The following is a 20123-nucleotide window of genomic DNA, read 5'->3' on the forward strand; positions in this document are numbered from 1 at the left end:
TCCATTTTAGTCAATTATGGTTTAACAGAGTAAAACATATCCGTACATCACGGAGTAAACATTATCATCATCATCAGCCTTTATTTGTTCACAATACGGGGACCATGCGTCCTATGAGAACGGTAAAAAGGCATAAATTCTGGACATGCTGAGTGACGGTTGAAATAAATAGTAGTAATCAGTTCATTGGACCTTTTATATCCTACGTAACATTACGAACAGATAGATAAATCCTTAAAAGCATGTGAAATTTTATATGTAAATTCCATTCATTAGATTTCCCGAAACAATAGTTACTTATTGACGTCAATATTAATTACCTAAAGATACAATTATTATGTTATTTGTTTTTTACTTACGTTATACAGGTACTTCACAATTTTTTCTACGTAATGATAACACTTTAAAACATGACTCTTCGCACTTTTATAATAATTATTATTCAAATCTACAATTAAACTTCAATCTCTGATAGATAAAGAAGAAGGCCACTTAAAGATTTTATAGTATCAGTAGAATTATATATGTAAAATGTACACACACGTACATAGGCTTTTGTTACATTTCAGGGTTCCGTACCAAATTTTTAAAACGGGACTCTATTATGAGACTTCGCTGTATGTCTGTTTCATCAGGCTGTATTTTGTAAAAAAAAAACAATAGCTATCACAAAAAATAAAATGTAAAATATGTGTTATGTATGTATTTTATTGTAAAATATAACAAGTAACATATTATTATTATTACAAAAATAACTTATTTGTACGGAACCCTTAGTGTCGCAGGTTCGACTCACACTTAACCGATTTTTCTACACAAGTCTAATTCTCACTCTACGCATGGGAAATACTGGATGAATTTCCCACGTAGCGTAGGTATCATAATTTATAACTATAACGGAATGAATCATTTTTAACATAATATTTTGTTATTCACATATTAAATCGGCCTTTTGTATTAGACGCCGTACAATTATAAACACCGTTAGATTACAAGTTTTTGAGATCTTTCGAAAAATTGCGATCCGTAAGTAGGTCCGTATAGGTAAATACTAAATTTATAAAGAACTAGCTTTCCGCCCACGGCTTCGCCCGCGCAGTCAAAGAAAAACCCGCATAGTTCCCGTTCCCATGGGATTTCCGGGATAAAACCTATCCTATGTCCCTAAGTAGCCTATGTCCTTTCTCGGGTATCAAAATATCTCTATACCACATACAATTTCATGCAAATTCGTTCAGTAGTTAAGGCGTGATTGAGTAACAGACTGACAGACAGAATTACTTTCGCATTTATAATATTAGTATGGATTAAAAAAAATCTGGCGGGTCACGAAGTGGCTGAATTGGTCAAGCATCCGCCCCGGATTGGCGTGAAAGGATGCGGGTTCGAGTCCCGCCTCGTGATCGATTTTTTTCTATTCTTTATAAATTTATATTAAAATAAAGCATTTGAATGCCATAAAACCAAAAATATCAAATTCAACAAATAGGCATTCGATATGATGAGCTAGGTAACTTTGGTTTATTTAAAAACTTTGTATTTTAGGAAGAAATAAGAATTTCGCGAAGCGTAAGGCGCGGGACATATACAAGCGGCGCGGCGCGCATCGGGCGCACCGCGGGCGCACTGCCGGCGCGCCGCGGGCGCGCTGCCGGCGCGCCTCGGGCGCGCTGCCGGCGCGCCTCGGGCGCGCTGCCGGCGCGCATCGGGCGCGCTGTTGGCGTCCGAAAATGATATTTATATAGAGTGGTTAAATGCATTTTCTTCATGCATAATTTAGTAAAATTATGTTTTTTGTGCTAAAAGAGATTAACATTAATTTGAAAGTAACGATTTTGTTTTGATAATTCCTTGTAAGTAAATAGCGAGGATAACCCCACGATTGCAAATATATCTTTGTTGGAAATGTTGGAATTTACTTGGAAAATTTTATAGTACTTTTAAAGTAATTTTAAAGTAGTACTGGTGTAATGATGGAAGAAAAGAAGGTTAAAATAACACAAAATTTATATTGTACTAGCGGTCCGCCCCGGCTTCGCCCGTGGTACATATTTCGCAATAAAAGGTAGCCTATGTTCTTTCTCAGGGTCTAAAGATTATCTGTGCCAAATTTCATCAAAATCGGTCCAGTACCTAGTTTATGCGTGAAAACCATACATACATACATACATACATACATACATACATACATACAAACCTTTCCTCTTTATAATATTAGTATAGATAAAATATGGTTTTCAAACACAGGTTTACATTTAAACCATATAAATCTTATCATTAAAATCTCAGTTCAAAAGTATTTACAGTACTGATCATTCCACAATATTATGACAATTACAAATAAATAAAAAACACAATCAAAATCAGGATTATCTTTATTTCTGACATTGTAAATACATGGGAACTTTCATTATGCTCTTCTTCATTTTCACTTTCCCTACTGCCATCACCTGTGTAAATCATTTCATCGATTAATTCAATTCACCTTTAAAAACAAAACGAAGAAGGGTATGTAATAGCAGCTCTATATAATTCCACACAGAGAGAACACATTTTTGACTGACAGGCTACCGTCTCCTACCACCCGATTTGTTTTTGATTGTGTATGACCGTGAATTGACCTCTATTTGGATGCGATGGGGGAAGCGCGCCTGCGGTACGCCTGCGGTACGCCCGCGGCGCAACCGCGGCGTGCCGCCTCGTCGCCTTTCCAAAATTCTTTCATACAAAATGTATAAGAAGGACGTGGTGCAAAACAGATTCAAGAGGTGCGCTTATGGCACGCCCGCGCCCGCGCCGCTTGTGTTTGACCCGCGCCTAACAGTACAGTTGAATTACAACCTGCACCTGGCAGACGTTTTGGAAAAGTAGACACGAGATTTATATATAACTCTATAAAATAAGTATTATTTATGAAAAAATTTAACTGCCTGAATTAAAATTGAATCTGTTCATAGACAAATATATTGTAGGCAATAAAAAAGAGAACCTTTAAATTAGCACATTTTCAAATCTCTCAATACGATTTACGATACGACACGAATAAATAAAAGAACACGCTATGTAGATGACTCTACCTCAATTACTCTATCATATATGTAGTTCTATTATATTTTTTCTTTTTTGCAATAATTATGCAATATGCTCAAGTTCGTCAAACATACGCAAAACCTAACCCTTCTTCCGGCCCTGCGGTTAAAAAACAAACAAGAAAACACAACAAACAATGCAATCATCGCGGGAAAGATACCGTGATATAAATTAAAACTTATTTGCCTTTTTTTTAAAGTTGACGTAGGTAACTTGTTTAAAGAAACAAGGTTATATATCAAATCAATTCCGGATAAAATATTTTAGATGAAATCACGATCACTATGTAAATTTCGGTGACGATAGCTATTTACGGTCATTTTTTTGCCGAATCGCCACTGAATAAGATTTGACCCATACAATGAACGAATAATGGATTTATAATACCTACACTAGTTAAGTATAAGATGATTAAATCAAAATTATATCAACAAAATCCTTTTAGTTTTATCCTTCAAGTCGAAAATCAATATCAAGTATCAACATACGTATCAGGACTATCGCAGTAAATTTCAAAGAAACCAAACTACGATAATATGTAGTAGATAATAATGGTTTTACTACAACAATTTGCGGTACATACCAAATATTGACAAGGTTTATGTATACCTTATTTTTCTTAGAAATTATGTTGATTTAACCTTTCTATAGCAAAAGAAAGAACGGCATTGAGGGTTTTACCAATTGCCGGTGGTAGGGCTGTAAATATGTCAGACCGCAAGAATGGCATTTACTTATCCTTTACCGCACGTAGTTACAAAACTCAAAAGTAATATCCACATAATAAAGAAATGCTATTATTATCAATATAAAAAAGTAGATTTTTTGTTTCAATAAAAAAGTAGACTTTCAGTCATAAAAAAGTAGACTTTCAGTCCAGTAGTAGTTAACTTGGCTAATAATTAATTTACCTTTTGTTACTTGGTTAGTAGTAAAATTTTAAGACAAGCATTGAGAACCAACATTTTGTAGTGCCTAAATGAACAAAAATTGAATTTCCTGAAAAATTGTAGCATAGGTATATATATATTATATACTAATTTTGATGCCTATTTTTTTATTTTTATTGTTTATACTTAAACAACCTGCTCTTATTAACAATAGTTTTTTAAACTATTATCAGGATAAATCTCGCACCGGATTATTGCCTGTGCCGGTTGTACACAATGATCTAGGAAAAACAAGTATAATATAAAAATTACTTTAACAATAAAAAATATACACATTTTGTGTTAACTTCTGGTCTTAATATTGAACTGAATTGTTCTAGTACAGTAATAGTAGATCAACCGGTTTATTTACGTGCCTTAATTTTAAGGAAGAATAAGATAAATAAAAGGTATCAACAGAAATGAGGAAAACTTTAACGGAAGTTTAAATAATCACACAGAAGTTATAAATAATTTGGAAAATCCAAAAGTGCACGCCTCATAATTTTTTTTTAATAAATATTTATTAATTATTATTTTTGTTTATTTAATAACAATTAAACCACATCGAATTAGACCCTGAAAAATGAAAGGGTTCTATTCCTGAGCATACTCAAGCGTAAGAGAAAAAAAAACCGGCCAAGTGCGAGTCGGGCTCGCGCACAAAGGGTTCCGTAGCAGCAAATATAATAAATTACAGTTAAATCAACCTATCTCAAAAACTATAAGAGATACTTTGATCAAACCAAAAATCGTTGAAAGAGTTAATTAGCATGCATCACCTCTATTTTTTTTAGAATTTTATACCCCGTAGTTATAAAAATAGAGGGGGGGGGGGCATACTTTTTACGACTTTGAGAGCTGATATCTCAAAAACCGTTCACTTTAAGAAAAATGTTTTTTAGAAAACTTTATATCATTTTAAAAGACCTTTCCATTGATACCCCACACGGGTATGTACATCGAAAAAAAAAATTTCATCCCTCAGTTACATGTATGGGGGGCCCCACCCCCAATTCTTTTTTTTACTATTTAGTGTCATATTTTTGTAGCGGTTCATACAACACATATTCCCATCAAATTTCATCACTGTAGTACTTATAGTTTCCGAGTAAATCGGCTGTGACAGACGGACAGACGGACAGACGGACAGACGGACATGACGAAACTATAAGGGTTCCGTTTTTGCCATTTTGGCTACGGAACCCTAAAAAAAGACTCGATTAGTAAAGTATTTCGGTCGCTATCGTGTTAACAAGAAAAAGGATCCGCACATACAGACACACGGACGTCCAAGACAGAACTTTTTTAAACTGGTTTTTAACTAGTTTAAATAACAAAAATGACATCAAAAATATCATGAACGTTAAAAATAGTGTTTATTCTTAATATGTGTGTGTATGTATTATCTTACAAGTGCAATGTATGATACATAAAGACATTTTAAGTTTGAAAAATCAGATGTTTTGCGCGAAGTGACAGTAGTACCCACCTCAACGCTTCGCTTATGAGGCGTGCAATAACTTTAAAAATATCATAACATAAGAATAAGGCATTTCAAATATTAATAAGAATTTATTATAAAGTAAGTTATTTCAGGACCTGTAATACCTATGCGAAATTTTAAATATATGTAATTATTTTTATAAATAAAACAATAATAAAGTGAGAAAGTGATCTATACGATGCTTTTACGTAACATGCATTGTACTTGCCGCTAACCATAAGTTGTGACTTGCGAACAATTCAATGTGTTGGCTATGGCCGAATCCAATCCTTAATTAATAATGACAATGCGTGCATGTTCATCGAACACCATATAATATCCTTTTGATAACAAAAATGCTTACAGAATCGATTCACGGTATGCAACAGCTAGACATTTTTTTTAAATGGCATAGATACCTACCACACATGGGGGTTAACGTAAATACAAATTTAAACTGTAATGAGTTCTGAAATAACATAGAAAATAATGTTTTTTTTTTAATTTTTTTTTTCGATATGCCAAAGGATTGAACTCTGCCAAGAAAACAAAGTAACAACCGTCTATTTTAATCCTGGTAAAGTAAGTGGGAATTGTTATCCCAAAGATATTTTACCATTGAGGTTGCTGCGTTGACAAGTCTGTGACAGCACAACAAATTGGTTATGGTTTTTCCTACAGAAGGTATCATCTAATATGTATCATATTATCCACATCAATGAAGCTAAATAGATATCATACTATTGTTTATTATTATTGATTATCAGCTTTATTATCATCTGTCACCGAAAGCATGTAAAAAAGTACATTAAAAAGATACTTAAAGTGCACAACAATAAAACATAGTATAAAACAAGTACTGTATTGTAAATATATAAAAAGTTTAATAATTCAGATAGGAGAGCTGTCTTATTGGCTCTCGTAAAATTGCGTGTCGGCATACATAGGTACGCATAGAAAGAAGTAAAGAATATTTACTCACAAATAATACGATCGTTTCCACGCCACAATATGTGAATAATGGATATGGTTAAGCAATTAACATCTTGTTAATTGCGTATATTTTTTCAAAGTGAAAGACGTTGCGATCGAGCAGGTTTATTCCAAAAATTAAATGATAACTCATGAACACCAATGTATTGCAAATTTCAAAACCCATTCAAAGGTTAACCTATATATTGATAACATCCTTGAAAACGCATAAATGGTTTATGATGTAGGTTAATTAAAAGATTTAGAGGTTCTTTGTAGGTTGGGACACAAAGTCGAATTCCATTTATGTAATATTATTTGCAAATATGTACATATATTAGGTATGTATTAAAAAAGCTATGATTTTCCAATATCGCTAAATTAGAAAATTAAAATTACTGTTTTCGTTTCATATAAAATATACAAATAATAGAACACTTCCATTAATTTACAAATACCATAAAAAATAACCTTTCATCCATGTATTAGCGTTATCGGTGCGCGAAATAATAATATTAATAGATCGATAGTTAAATTATTACAGTACAGTTATACTTACATATTTGTTATCCGGTATAGTTACGCGCGTAAGGACGAAAACTCCTCGGAATTTTATTAGCGCGCGTGATCACCGATTGAATACAAATAAAAAATAGAGCTATTCGACTTTCCCGTATCACGTTGCACGGTTGCGCGGGCGCAGGTGTAAACGCTCCACGACGACGGCACAGCAAGCAGTGATTGAGACTACTGGCGGTTGCCGACGCGCGACTGTCGCTCGCTCGCGTCATCAGACGTCACTGATGCAATACGCACCTGACACTGCCGGTATTCAGCAACCACCTTCTAGCTGCTTCCGACGCTGTGCACACTGGAACCCCACTGCTCCCCACTGTTAATTAAGCAAAAAAAAAACCAAAAACATTACTCACCAACTGATTTTGTATCACAGGCAACGACTCCGTGTTTAAACTATGATATACCTGAAAACAATTTATTTTTTGTTAATAATTGGCATAGTTAATCGATTACTGTTTTAATTATATGCTAGCCTACAAGTCCACTACAATAAAACAATAAGGCGAATTAGTAGGTACTTTAGAAAGATTTTCACTGGAAGTGATCAACTTTCATTATTTACATTTTCATAATTAAAGTTTAAAAGTTTAGAAAAAATTGTCTTATTCGTAAAATGAACTAATTTTATGATTTTTACCTATGTCATAGACGACAACGTAACTGGTGTGTCGCTTGATGGTAAGCGCATCGACCGTCCATGAAAATTTGCAGAGCCATAAGGCCATCTGAGTGTCTTTAACGTCTCCGAAAAGGATTGATGAGGGGAATAATCAATAAAGAAAAGGATTGGGAAGTGAAGGAAAGAGAATACGGCCCTGCGGATTTTCTGTGGGTGTGGTGGTAACCCGGTACGAACTGGCCCAATTAGTGCCAAAGCATACTCGACTCTCTTTATCTACACATAATGAATTCGTTGGCAACATTAGGTCCGAACGCATCGAAAGTTTAGTGTGACATCAAATAAATAAAATATAAATGTTAATTCCATACGTTCATGCGTCAGAGTGATGTTATTCTTATAAGAATGTATTATTTTAATACTAATATAAATATGTATTAAAATAAAGTGGGTAGTACTTATTGCTAACATATTTTTCGACCATATTAAGTACTAGCTTTCCGCCCGCGTTTCGCGCGCCCGCAATTTCATTGTAATCGGTTCAGTAGTTTTTTCGTGAAAGAGTAACAAACACACACACATCCTCACAAACTTTCGCATTTATAATATTATATAGTAGGATTGCTCATAAACCAAAATAAGTATATTTAATCAATAAAAAAGGGTTCTAATGCGAGTGTATTGTGTACCAACCAAATGGCCAAAGTAAATTCAATGTTTATTTGTTCGAGACTTTGATTTACGTCATAAAATGGGTAAATACAGGTATTTTTTAATAGAAAAACAAAACAATCACTTATCCGAATCGGTTTTAAGATTGTTATGGAATATTCCTAACTAGCTGTTGCCCGCGACTTCGTCCGCGATTACGTCGTTTTTCGTCATTCGTCGTTTAAAAAAAATACGTGACACTTTATTTTTGAATGTTCTTAATTGTCTCTTATAAAAATTAACTACATTAAAATTGAATACTCTGATAAGAAAATCTTAAAATCGGAGGACATCGAAAATCTGAGGAAAACATGAGTGAATTTGATTTAAATTCTACATTACTTAGTAATTCAAATAATAATCTAAATTAAATGTAGATTAACAGTTTGAGCGCATCATTATATAATATGTACCTCAGTATTAAATTACGTTATAGTTTACATAGTAATTTTACTAAAAACACGATGACTTTCTTTCGCGCTCGGTACAACAAACTAAGCATGTTTGTGGTACGTGGCCCGCGTCACTCAACCCCCGTGAGTTCCCCTCCGTTACTATGCGAAAATACATTCGTCGCCCTACTGTAGGAAAAATTGTAATATTTTAAATTCGAGAAATATTGATTTCTTGTATTCGACTATTCGTTGTAGTCGAATACAAAATATATTTGAAGAAACTTAGGTTGGCCTTCAGGCAAAAGGGATCCTATCAAATGATAAATTTGACCTTGTATCTTAAAAGTAAGCATGAAAGGATCCTCTGATAATTGTTGAGCACCAAAGGATCATTTAAAACGCACTACTATAAGAGCGAATATTGTCTAAGAACTGTTTAGATTGCACATGTTCCTCTAAAAGTAGTGATTTCAAAGGTTCTGGTATATCTTCAAACAAAAGCCGACTCCTTACTCTTCTTTAAAGCATTACAAAAAGAACATACTACGTTAATATCGCCTATACAGAAGATGATCTGTAATCAATTGTGAGGTTCCTTATAAGCAAACCCACTTTTATATTTGTCGGACCACACCACCGAACTCGTAGATTGATCTTCTATGTTTACCTCTAAGTCATTAAGACTGTCGAAATCTGTCTACAGTAAGACGGGCCTCTCGCTATTCGTCCGTTTCAAGAGACCAAATAGTTTCAATTCTTAATCTTTCATTAAACAAACTTATTAATCGTACTTGTCTCAAATAATCTTGTCTCAAATAATGGTAATATTCGCGTCCCTACTCTAGTCATTGCTTATGCTCATGTTCATCTTCAAGAGATCGAATAATATTATGGTGCACCCTATTATTTGTCAAACGGTCTTCATATTGAGTAAAAGTTTCAGATTATCGAGATAAAATATGCCATTTGCGATCAGCTGTGAGACGTTATACCCTCTCAGTGAAGGTTTCGGTCTCACAGGCAATTCTCGTTGTGAAGCGGTTTCAGGTTCTCGGCATAACACATGTTGTTTTCGGTCAATAGTAAGCCTCTTACCTCTAACGATCCTTGAGAACTCTTATTTCTCATTTTCTTAGCTTTGCTCGAATTTCGATATAAAGATTTTTTAGGTGGCACTGATGCGAGTGAATAAAAATTAAGTTAAAACGGACTGAGAGTGTTATAATCATCAATCATCATCATCATCAATACATATAATAAAATTGTGGAAAAGCGATGTCTGTACAATGAAAATATGTAGAAAAAAATTAGCAGGTGTTATTATTAAATCGATCTTGAACCCAAAACTGTAGTTAAAATTTTTTTTGTCTGTTTGTCTGTATGTTTGTGCACGCTAATCTCAGAAACGGCTTATCCGATTTAGATGCGGTTTTCACTAATGTATTGTGGTAATTTTCATTTAACATTTAGTGTTTATTTCATATCAATCGGTTCATAAATAAAAAAGTTATGACAATTTATAAGTAATCACGGCGAACATTTGCTAAGGCATTCTATTGTACACTGTACAGTGTACGATAAAACGTAATTTATCTGTTATATGTACGCTACAGTTATTCCTTTACATGTCCAGGTGATCATATCAAAATTCCCCAAGGGTTTGGGGGTAAGCTGAGGTAGTAGGGGGGGGGCGGGGTCAAATTAACATTATGGTTACTTCTAATAGGTAAATTTTCCACATAAAATGTCCTTTAAATTATGTCGTATTATATTTTTAACCCCCGACGCAAAAAGACGGGTGTTATGTGTTTGACTGCTATGTATTTCTGTGTGTGTGTGTGTGTCTGTCTATGGCACCGTAGCTGGCTAACGGGTAAACCGAATTAGATGCGGCTTTTTTTTTGTTAGGCAGCATATTTTCCGACGCTGGTTCTTAGATAAATTGTATCAAAATCGGTTCATCCACTTATTATACCTACATAGGGGTAAAAGTGGGAATGAAAATGATATAATAATTTATTTTTAAAGATCGTCGGGAAGTTTATGAAATTATTTATTCCTTTTTCTATACACTTTTCTTCGTCTAAACGGTTTAGTTACGTGCTCCCTCTCTCTCTCTTCAGCCTTTAGTTACGTGCGTGACACAGGAAACATCTAATTTGGATTTGTTCCTGGATTTGATAAAAATTGAGTATCGATTAAGCTGATCAGTGGCTACACCATACATTATTAAAAACATCCATTTAAGAAAGGAAGGAAATAGAATTTGCTACTCTCCCCCCCTGGTTCCTAAAAAATAATATGACATAATTTAAAAGAAATTTGACGTAGAATTAGGCATTTCTTTTTTGATTTTCCATATTGTATACTAATCATAATTTTTAATTACAATATTATGTAGTAACTATTTGGTATAGGTTAGGCATTTCATTTCTTGATTTTCTTTAATAAGTTGGTACGTAAGTTTTTTAGCTCAGTTTAGTAAGAAATTTTAATAAGTAACAATTCTTTTAATTATATTTTATGGTAGTACGTATTTACTCAATAATTGTATGTTAAGTAGTAATTCAGCATGGGCGTAGCCACGGTGGGGCTGGGTGGGGCGCTTACCCTGGCTTTGATCTGGTAGGTACCAATTGTGAAGGGGAGTGGGCGTGGGCGTTGGCGTGGGCCTGGGAGTGAACGTGGGAGTGGAAGCATGAAAATAAAAACAATTATTGTTGCCCCACCCTGAGCCCATGGTCATAGGTCCCATAGTCACTATTCCACGCGGACGAAGTCGCGGGCACAGCTAGTAGACAAATATAATCAGAAAGCTTTGAACTCCTAAGCTCAACCATAAAAGATAGACATTTATGATGTCGGGAGATATTTTTTATATAATATGGAGAACAGAGTTACTGCTCTGCTCACGAATATGAAAAATAATTGTACCAAGTTTCGTTTAAATCCGTCGAGTAGTTTTTGTTTCTATAACGGTTATACAGACAGACAGACGGACAAAAATTTTTGGCGTCAGTGTCGATCCCTAATCACCTCGTGATAGTTATTTAGGAAATATATTTCATGTACAGAATTGACCTCTACAGATTTAATATAAGTATATAAGTATACATATAATTAGATTCCAATTTCCATGTAACGTTAAATTCGACTATACAATAACTAACAGACAACGCAGGTTACTCTCGTTTCCGTAAGTTGAAGCGGCTACATATTCGGTCCTCATAACTTCACTTTTTGTGAACGAAACGACAGTGCGGTTTAATTCGATGCCAACATCATCAAAAAAAAGGAAATATTTTTAATTGTGAAAAAATATTATGATTTACACTATTAATACTATTTTAACATTAACACAAAATATAAGACTGTGAGTGTGTAAAAATAAATCCAGCTAGTTTCACATCAAACTTATGTTTTTAATTAGGTATACAACATGAAAATATATTAATTACCAAGCAATAATCATACAGGTAAATACTGAACAAAAGTATTAACAGTCAAAGTATATTTTTACTTACAACATGTAAATGATGAAGGAATAATAATTATCAACGAACTAACCTTTTTGTATTATTGTTTATAAATATAAATTCATAAACAATAAATTTATAAAGAATAGAAAAAATTCGACCACTAAAGAATGCTGGTTCGAGTCCCGCCTCGTTATCCAATTTTTAAAACACGAAGATTTTTAAAAATGGAACCAATGAACACAATCAATATTAGATTAATTGTAATGGTGTCTAGTTTGACTTAAAATAATAAACATCTACCCTCACTTTTAAAAATGTAGTATATTCACACGAATTATAAGCGCACCTTATAGGGAAGGGAAGATATTATGGGTTAAAGAGTTAAATAAATAAATAACATAATTATATTTAAATTATTAATTTTTAACATTGTATTCAGCTGTAGTGTTAACATGTAAATTGATTTGATTTTTACGAAATCTCATAGATGGCGCTGTTTCAAATTTGTATACTAATAAATTCATTAAACTGATTCTCTGCCCAAATTACGTAAATGACATAGTTTTTATTGTGTAAAGCTAGATAATAGCATGGCTTACCCGAAACCAACATTTAAACATGAATCTTTAGATTGTACGCTGTCGTAATACACGGAATACGTAAGAAAAAAAAAGGTTCACAGCTCCTCCCCCGGAGGTGATAGCATGATAATATGTTTAAAAAAGCCTCACCCGACCTGTTAGTAATATTCATGCAAAATTTGAAGTCAATCTATGCAGTACTTTTCGAGATTAGCCTGGACAAACATACAGACAAACAGACAAACAGACAAACAGACAAAAATTCTAAAAACTATGTTTTTGGCTTCTATATCGATTATAGATCATGGATTATGTATTCTTTTAAAAAAATATTCAATGTACAGTTTTGACTTTCCTACGATTTTATTATATGTATAGATACAAAGATGTTAAGTCAAAGCGCAATACGATAAGCAGTATGCAAAAAGATCATGTAATATAATATACATAACTAGTTATATTATATTTGGCTTTAATGAAGCAACAAAAATAATTTGGAAAATCCAAAAGTGCACGCCTCATAATTTTTTTTTAATAAATATTTATTAATTATTATTTTTGTTTATTTAATAACAATTAAACCACATCGAATCAGACCCTGAAAAATGAAAGGGTTCTATTCCTGAGCATACTCAAGCGTAAGAGAAAAAAAAAGACTCGATTAGTAAAGTATTTCGGTCGCTATCGTGTTAACAAGAAAAAGGATCCGCACATACAGACACACGGACGTCCAAGACAGAACTTTTTTAAACTGTTTTTTAACTAGTTTAAATAACAAAAATGACATCAAAAATATCATGAACGTTAAAAATAGTGTTTTTTCTTAATATGTGTGTGTATGTATTATCTTACAAGTGCAATGTATGATACATAAAGACATTTTAAGTTTGAAAAATCAGATGTTTTGCGCGAAGTGACAGTAGTACCCACCTCAACGCTTCGCTTATGAGGCGTGCAATATTACTAAACTAAACTTGAAATCGGATGATTATTTTTAAACTAAAGCATCACAAACAAAAGAATATATCCTTGTCCTTCCTTCTTTAATAAATTTATAGTTCTGCAATCATAATTGCATACTTGGATAGGAACAACAGAAAGCGAAATATTGAGAGCGCCATCACAGCGACATTGAAACGTCATTATTTGGCCTTAAAGGGCTAAAAATTCGAGAACATTACGTCTTTACTGGTCATTGCATGCAATTAAACAGTCTATAATATAATATAACACGTTGATTTAGATTCCTTACATAATAATTACAAATTCCTTCAATATAATATTTATAATACTATTCTTATTCTTCTTCTGAAAACAATTTTTATACACAAAAACAGCAAAACTCCTACCTATATATAATAATTTTATCCAAACTTGTTAAAAATTATTGTCAATTATTATGGTGTAATATTGTGTTTATTATTGAATATCACTTTAATTCAACTTGAAAAGGATAATTACAAAAACTCGAAAACAAAAAATCAAAACATTGAACTGGCAATTGGCAATAAGCAAATAAACCCACGAGCATAATATGTATTGTTTAAAAATACATTATTTAAAGATGTTTAAAAATATATTATTTAATTGAAAAGGAAAATATTCAACGCACCTTTACTTTAGGTACGTAAAAAAATGAAAAATAAAACCGGCGAGGTAGACCTTGCACTGTGAAGGGTTCCGTAATGGGGAATTAACGCTATATAAAATATATAATACATATATACACACACATATATATATATATATATATATATATTTATATTCATATACATCTTATCTATACTAATATTATAAAGCTGAAGAGTTTGTTTGTTTGAACGCGCTAATCTCGGGAACTACTGGTCCGATTTGAAAAATTCATTCGGTGTTAGATAGCCCATTTATCGAGGAAGGTTATAGGCTATATATCATCACGCTACGACCAACAGGGGTGGAGCCACGGGGGTGAAACCGCGCGGAGCAGCTAGTTGGTAAATATTATCCATATTATTTTGTATTATACATATTTATTTAAATATTATTAAGGTCGGTTTATTTATATCTCTATACCTACGTGAATTTTATATTTACTTGTCGATCGTGTATGGCATATTAATTAATATTAATGGAATTTGGAGCAAAAATATATTTTTAACATCATCGTACCAAATTATAATAAAAATAATGTGAATAATTTTAATTTTCATTCTGTGCACGTTACTTGTATTCCTATATAACTATAAGATAAAATCCTTGAATGTTGAAATTAAATGTGTACATAATGTAAACTCTGCTAAGTTTTTAACTCTTGAAAAAACGATGAAAAAATATTTGTGTTAAGAGGAAATCGCATTTCGCAGATATGATTGGTATGAAAATTAGGCACATATTTATAATAGACCGGGAGATATTGACACAAAATTTCTAGTCATTTGTAACAGGATGGCGGTTCTACAGGGTTCTTAGTACGCAATGACAAAAATAAAAATGATGGTGTGAACGCTGGTACCGGCGGCTTAGTCGCGTGGGCGTTAGTCGAACTCGTCGGAAAAATAGCGAAAGTCAAACGATTTGTAACAGTATGGCACTTATTTTTCCTGTAAGTTTGAGGATCAACGAATATAAATACAAAATTTCAAAGATCTAGGTGTTCATGTTCACTTATATAAATTAATAATAAATTAATTTTTCAAGTATGACAGCACTTTTTCCCCCTACTAGAAGTATGGTAAATATAATAATAGTCACATTTTATCAAATGCTCTCCAAAAATCCAAATGCAATACTGGTACAAAAAGTTTGGCGAAATAAAATTTTTTTGCAGATTTTCGGCGGTATGGCGAATCGTCCGAAAAGTATGTCATGGCGATTTTCGTAAATGGCTGCACGACGATGGTTACCTGTGCAAAAGTTAGCCTGGTACAAATGGTTGAATAATTGTTTTATTTAAATCAACACATTCGCGTCGGTATGGCGGGCTGTAAGTCACACTGGAAAAGTATGGCATGACACTACCGCCTACTTCTTTTTTATGGGCTATCGGTAAATTCTAAAATTTTTGTGTAACAAATCGTTTGACTTTCGCTATTTTTCCGACGAGTTCGACTAACGCCCACGCGACTAAGCCAGCGTTCACACCATCATTTTTATTTTTGTCATTGCGTACTAAGACCCCTGTAGAACCGCCATCCTGTTACAAATGACTAGAAATTTTGTGTCAATATCTCCCGGTCTATAAACTATCGCTGTCAATCTCCAATCGTTTGCGCTCGATAAGGACAAGAACAGATGTAGAGGTTTGGCTCTCGTCAATTCCTCCTACTCTATTTGACTAATATAAAATATATTTTACGAACACAAAAAGATATAAATTATGTTTTCCTTTTTTTAAATGATCAATCACAATATTTTATTACACAAGTCTTTTAAAACATAATTGTGTCCGTTTTATTATTTTGTCATGATAAAAACTAAAGGAAATATTTTTTAAATTAAATTGTAGCCTTGTCGTCTACTACAATAATTTATAATTCTCCATTTAATTATATTCAGAGGTATCATTACTTGACCTTATGCAATGTGTGATATATAAAAATACTAGCGGTCCGCCCCGGCTTCGCCCGTGGTACATATGAAAAATAGATGTTGGCCGATTCTCAGACTCACCCGATATGCACAGAAAATTTCATGAGAATCGGTCCACCCGTTTCGGAGGAGTATGCAGACTAACATTGTGACACGAGAATTTTATATACAGGGTTACTTGTAAAACACCAGCAACCTCGCAGGACAAGATAGCTAACATCATAAGTAACAACATTTGTTCTACGACTTTTGGCATAACGCAATAAATTATTTTTAAATGATTTTTTAAACTTTTATTGTACTCTCCTTACATTTGTAAGTCTATGTTCTATTAATTATCGGATGGACGACGCGTCGCCCCCTTCCCCCTCTCGTTCGCTTTTTGTTTACGTAATTTTTGGGAGGCGTAGAGTTTATAATATTCAGACGGAAAATTAAATGAATATTTATTTTTGTATAAAAATAAAATCTAACAAATTATCAAAAGTCGTAGAACAAATGTTGTTACTTATGATGTTAGCTATCTTGTCCTGCGAGGTTGCCGGTGTTTTACAAGTAACCCTGTATAAGAGAATATCATGTTTTTAAATTAGGTAATGCATGATACGATTCTTAATCTCGCGTTTGATTACATGGTGATAGTGAAAGTTAAAAATATATAAATATTTACTTTCTGTACAAATCCAAAACACACTAAACGGGAGTGACCTAAAGTACGAAATAATTTAAGATTTAAATTTATATTACCTACTTATATCATGAAATTCTTGCCCAATTAAAACTGTTACAGTTTCTAAAATAATCTTAAAACTTATTCAGTGTTGCAACTACACGCATATTTGATTTTGTTGGCTAATATTTATTGTAGAACTAGATGACTCGGCAAACCTTGTTCTGCCTTACTCTTATATCATGGGATATCAAGAATAAGATTTATATCCCTTTTAAATCAAAATTAGAATAGGTACAAAATTTCAAAGAGAAAATTTTAAGCCAATTAGGTATGGTAGATAATAGATATGTATATGGTATATATTATGTAGATATTCTTGATTTAATTTTACCGAGGTCTTAGATAACAAATTCCTCAATATTTTAATTGATTTTAAATATTTATTACATGTGTTGATATAATTATTTACAGGCGTAATAAATTACGTAAATATATGTTGAGTAGGGTGTCCAAAAAAATTCCTTTGTTTAAAAATGTTTGTATGGCTAAATTAAATTGATTTTATTTTTAAATTGGTGTGAGTAAAAAAAAAATCTATTTTTAGTGGAATCCATAGTCTATGAGACCTTTCCATTCAAGCATGTTCTTAAAACAATAATGTTGATAAACATTAGTAAATTTTATGTTGATGATTTTAACAACTAAAAGTCTATTAAAAATATATTAGTTGCGTTAACTCAAATAGGTTTGTTTTTATTTCTTTTGGAAAACAAATAAGGCTAATTAAATAAACTTTCCATGATTTAATTGACAAATTTAGTATATTCTTTGAGGATATATTATAAAACAGTCACTCCGTTGTACTCAACCTATGAACACTTTACAGTGTATTTTCAATTTGGCTCTATTTGCTTTAAATATGTGTGTTTGTTTGTTGGTTTGTATGTAAGAGATGGGATGTTTTGGATAGACATAGCATAACTATGGGATGATACAACATAGCCCAAAACTATCCTGAAGATAGTAACAATTAGTTAGATGGATATTTTTACGCTGCAAATATACCTAAAAACTGAAATAATGCCAAAAATTAATAATAAACATTTTTGTAAATTATATAAACACCATAAAATACAACGCCACCTAGTGCTAAGTATATTAATAATCATAAGTTGTTTATTAATGAGCAATAAAACAAAAAACTAGATGGCATGAAAACTGATTTTTATTAATTTTTGGGAGCAGTAAATGCCAAAAAAATACTCTTGTGACTTGTGCATTGCCCTGGTAGGTATACAACTTTCTAACAGATAATTTTTTAAATGGTTGAAAAACATTTTAATTACATAGAGTGACTCTCGAGGGAGGTTTTAGTATAGGTTTAATTTTTTAGGTTTTAGAAAGTGTGCGAAGCTACAGGAAGAAAGTTAGTAGTATATTGGAAATATTATTTACACTACATATAACTCGAGAATGATAACATTTTGAGTAAAACAAGAAATGTATTGAACTCAAATAGATTTAGATAAATAATATTGTCCTATGAAGCTTAAGTGGGATCAAGCAGTACAGTATCACATAAGTTTACATTTGGTTTGAGGGAAATCAATGTAAGTAATATTAATTACAACGGACAAAATACCACAGGCTCAGCCGGAAAGGGCTCTTAGAATGTGATCAAGTGCCATCATCAAGTGTTACATTTATATTTTAGGCACAGGGGGAAAAGTCAGCAATTTTCATCTGGAATTCATTTTTTAAGAGGAATCAAAATACTAGACTCGTCATTTGACGGTAATAAGAATGTAAACAAAGCCAGGTATATGCGAGTGTACTGATGTACTTAGAGTTAAGAATATGATCTTATCCTACAGGTCCCCACTCCCCAGGTTGTAACGGTTTGGAAGCACCACATGAGGAAGTTGGTTCCATAAGTCTATGGCTTGGGTGGCAGAATACCGAAATAATTAATTAAAAATTTAAATAATGACACAATTTATGGAAATAATATTCCAATCTAAAGAAACGTTCTAATCAAGAAATAAAAATAAATATATTTATAATGGAAGTATTTCCTTAATTATTGAGGAAAGTCATGTTAAAGTCTGAAATATTTACAAAATACCAATACCTATAATTTTTAAATGGTAATAGTATTTATGAGAAAAACTAAATCTATTAAACAATAATGTGTAATTAATATACTAACTTAGAATTCATTATTTAGGCAAATTTAGCCGCAAATGTTGCGAATTAAGTTATTTATAGCTTGATCTAAAACATGACTAACATTTTCCTGATGTGTAATAAAGTATTGCTATTTTTCATATGACTAATGTATGAGAAGAATCGTAAACAAAAGTGAAAGTATACACTAAACTAATTAATGAATATGAAGCATACATTTCTAGCTTATTATAACAACTTTGTATGCGATATTTACTGTAATTAGGAGAATAATTAAAAGCATATTCAATAAACATTCAATTGTTATCATTTCATAATAAATAGTGGGCGTGTACACAAGACCAAAAAATTGAGTACTTACCAAGCAGTAACACCGATTATATCATCTTAATACATCATCACAGTATGATAAATTATTAGGTACTTATTTGTAGCATTGAAATTAAATTAACTAACGAGGCAGCGCTTGTCACCTATTCATTTACTTGCAATCGGTGATTTAGGTTATAAAAATAGATATTCTTAACTCAATATAAATAATACTTAATGAATGAATCAATTCTTAATAACGTCATGATAAACAACAAAAATTAAGAAACTGTATTTTACACAATATCTATCAACTACAACTTTCAGCTTCAGATTTCATTTCATTTTTTTAAATCTCAATCTCGCCTACTTAAAGTTATAAACAGACGTTCGAATTTGGTACGGACCGCACCGTGACCTTGGTGCGCTCCGGACCATATTCGATCATGTGTACAGTGGTCCGCCGGACATAATTATTATTATTGACGGTACGGTTGGTTCGATGGTTTTTTCATCCGAACTTGGTGCGGACCGTACCAAATTCGC

The 20123-nt window shown here is 32.5% G+C and overlaps 1 protein-coding gene across 2 annotated transcripts in view; it reads right to left on the reverse strand.

The window, feature by feature from the left end:
- The window catches only part of LOC149484531 (very long chain fatty acid elongase AAEL008004-like), a 48064-nt gene extending 28118 nt beyond the window's left edge, over nt 1–19946 (reverse strand). Inside the window, exons 1-2 of one of the 2 annotated variants that reach the window (XM_089700743.1) lie at nt 19630–19946; nt 7410–7460 (exon numbers count right to left, since the gene is read on the reverse strand). The gene's annotated coding sequence lies outside the window, so the exon portion shown is untranslated. Of the gene's footprint in view, nt 1–7036; nt 7301–7409; nt 7461–19629 lie in introns of those variants that run through there. The other variant, XM_089700741.1, reaches the window with a different exon arrangement.
- Nucleotides 19947–20123: the final 177 nt, after the last annotated feature.

Source organism: Colias philodice, chromosome 11, assembly GCF_061535455.1.
Source record: "Colias philodice isolate Cphi_HAF_F1 chromosome 11, ilColPhil1 Martin Lab GWU primary, whole genome shotgun sequence".
Taxonomy (NCBI): domain Eukaryota; kingdom Metazoa; phylum Arthropoda; class Insecta; order Lepidoptera; family Pieridae; genus Colias; species Colias philodice.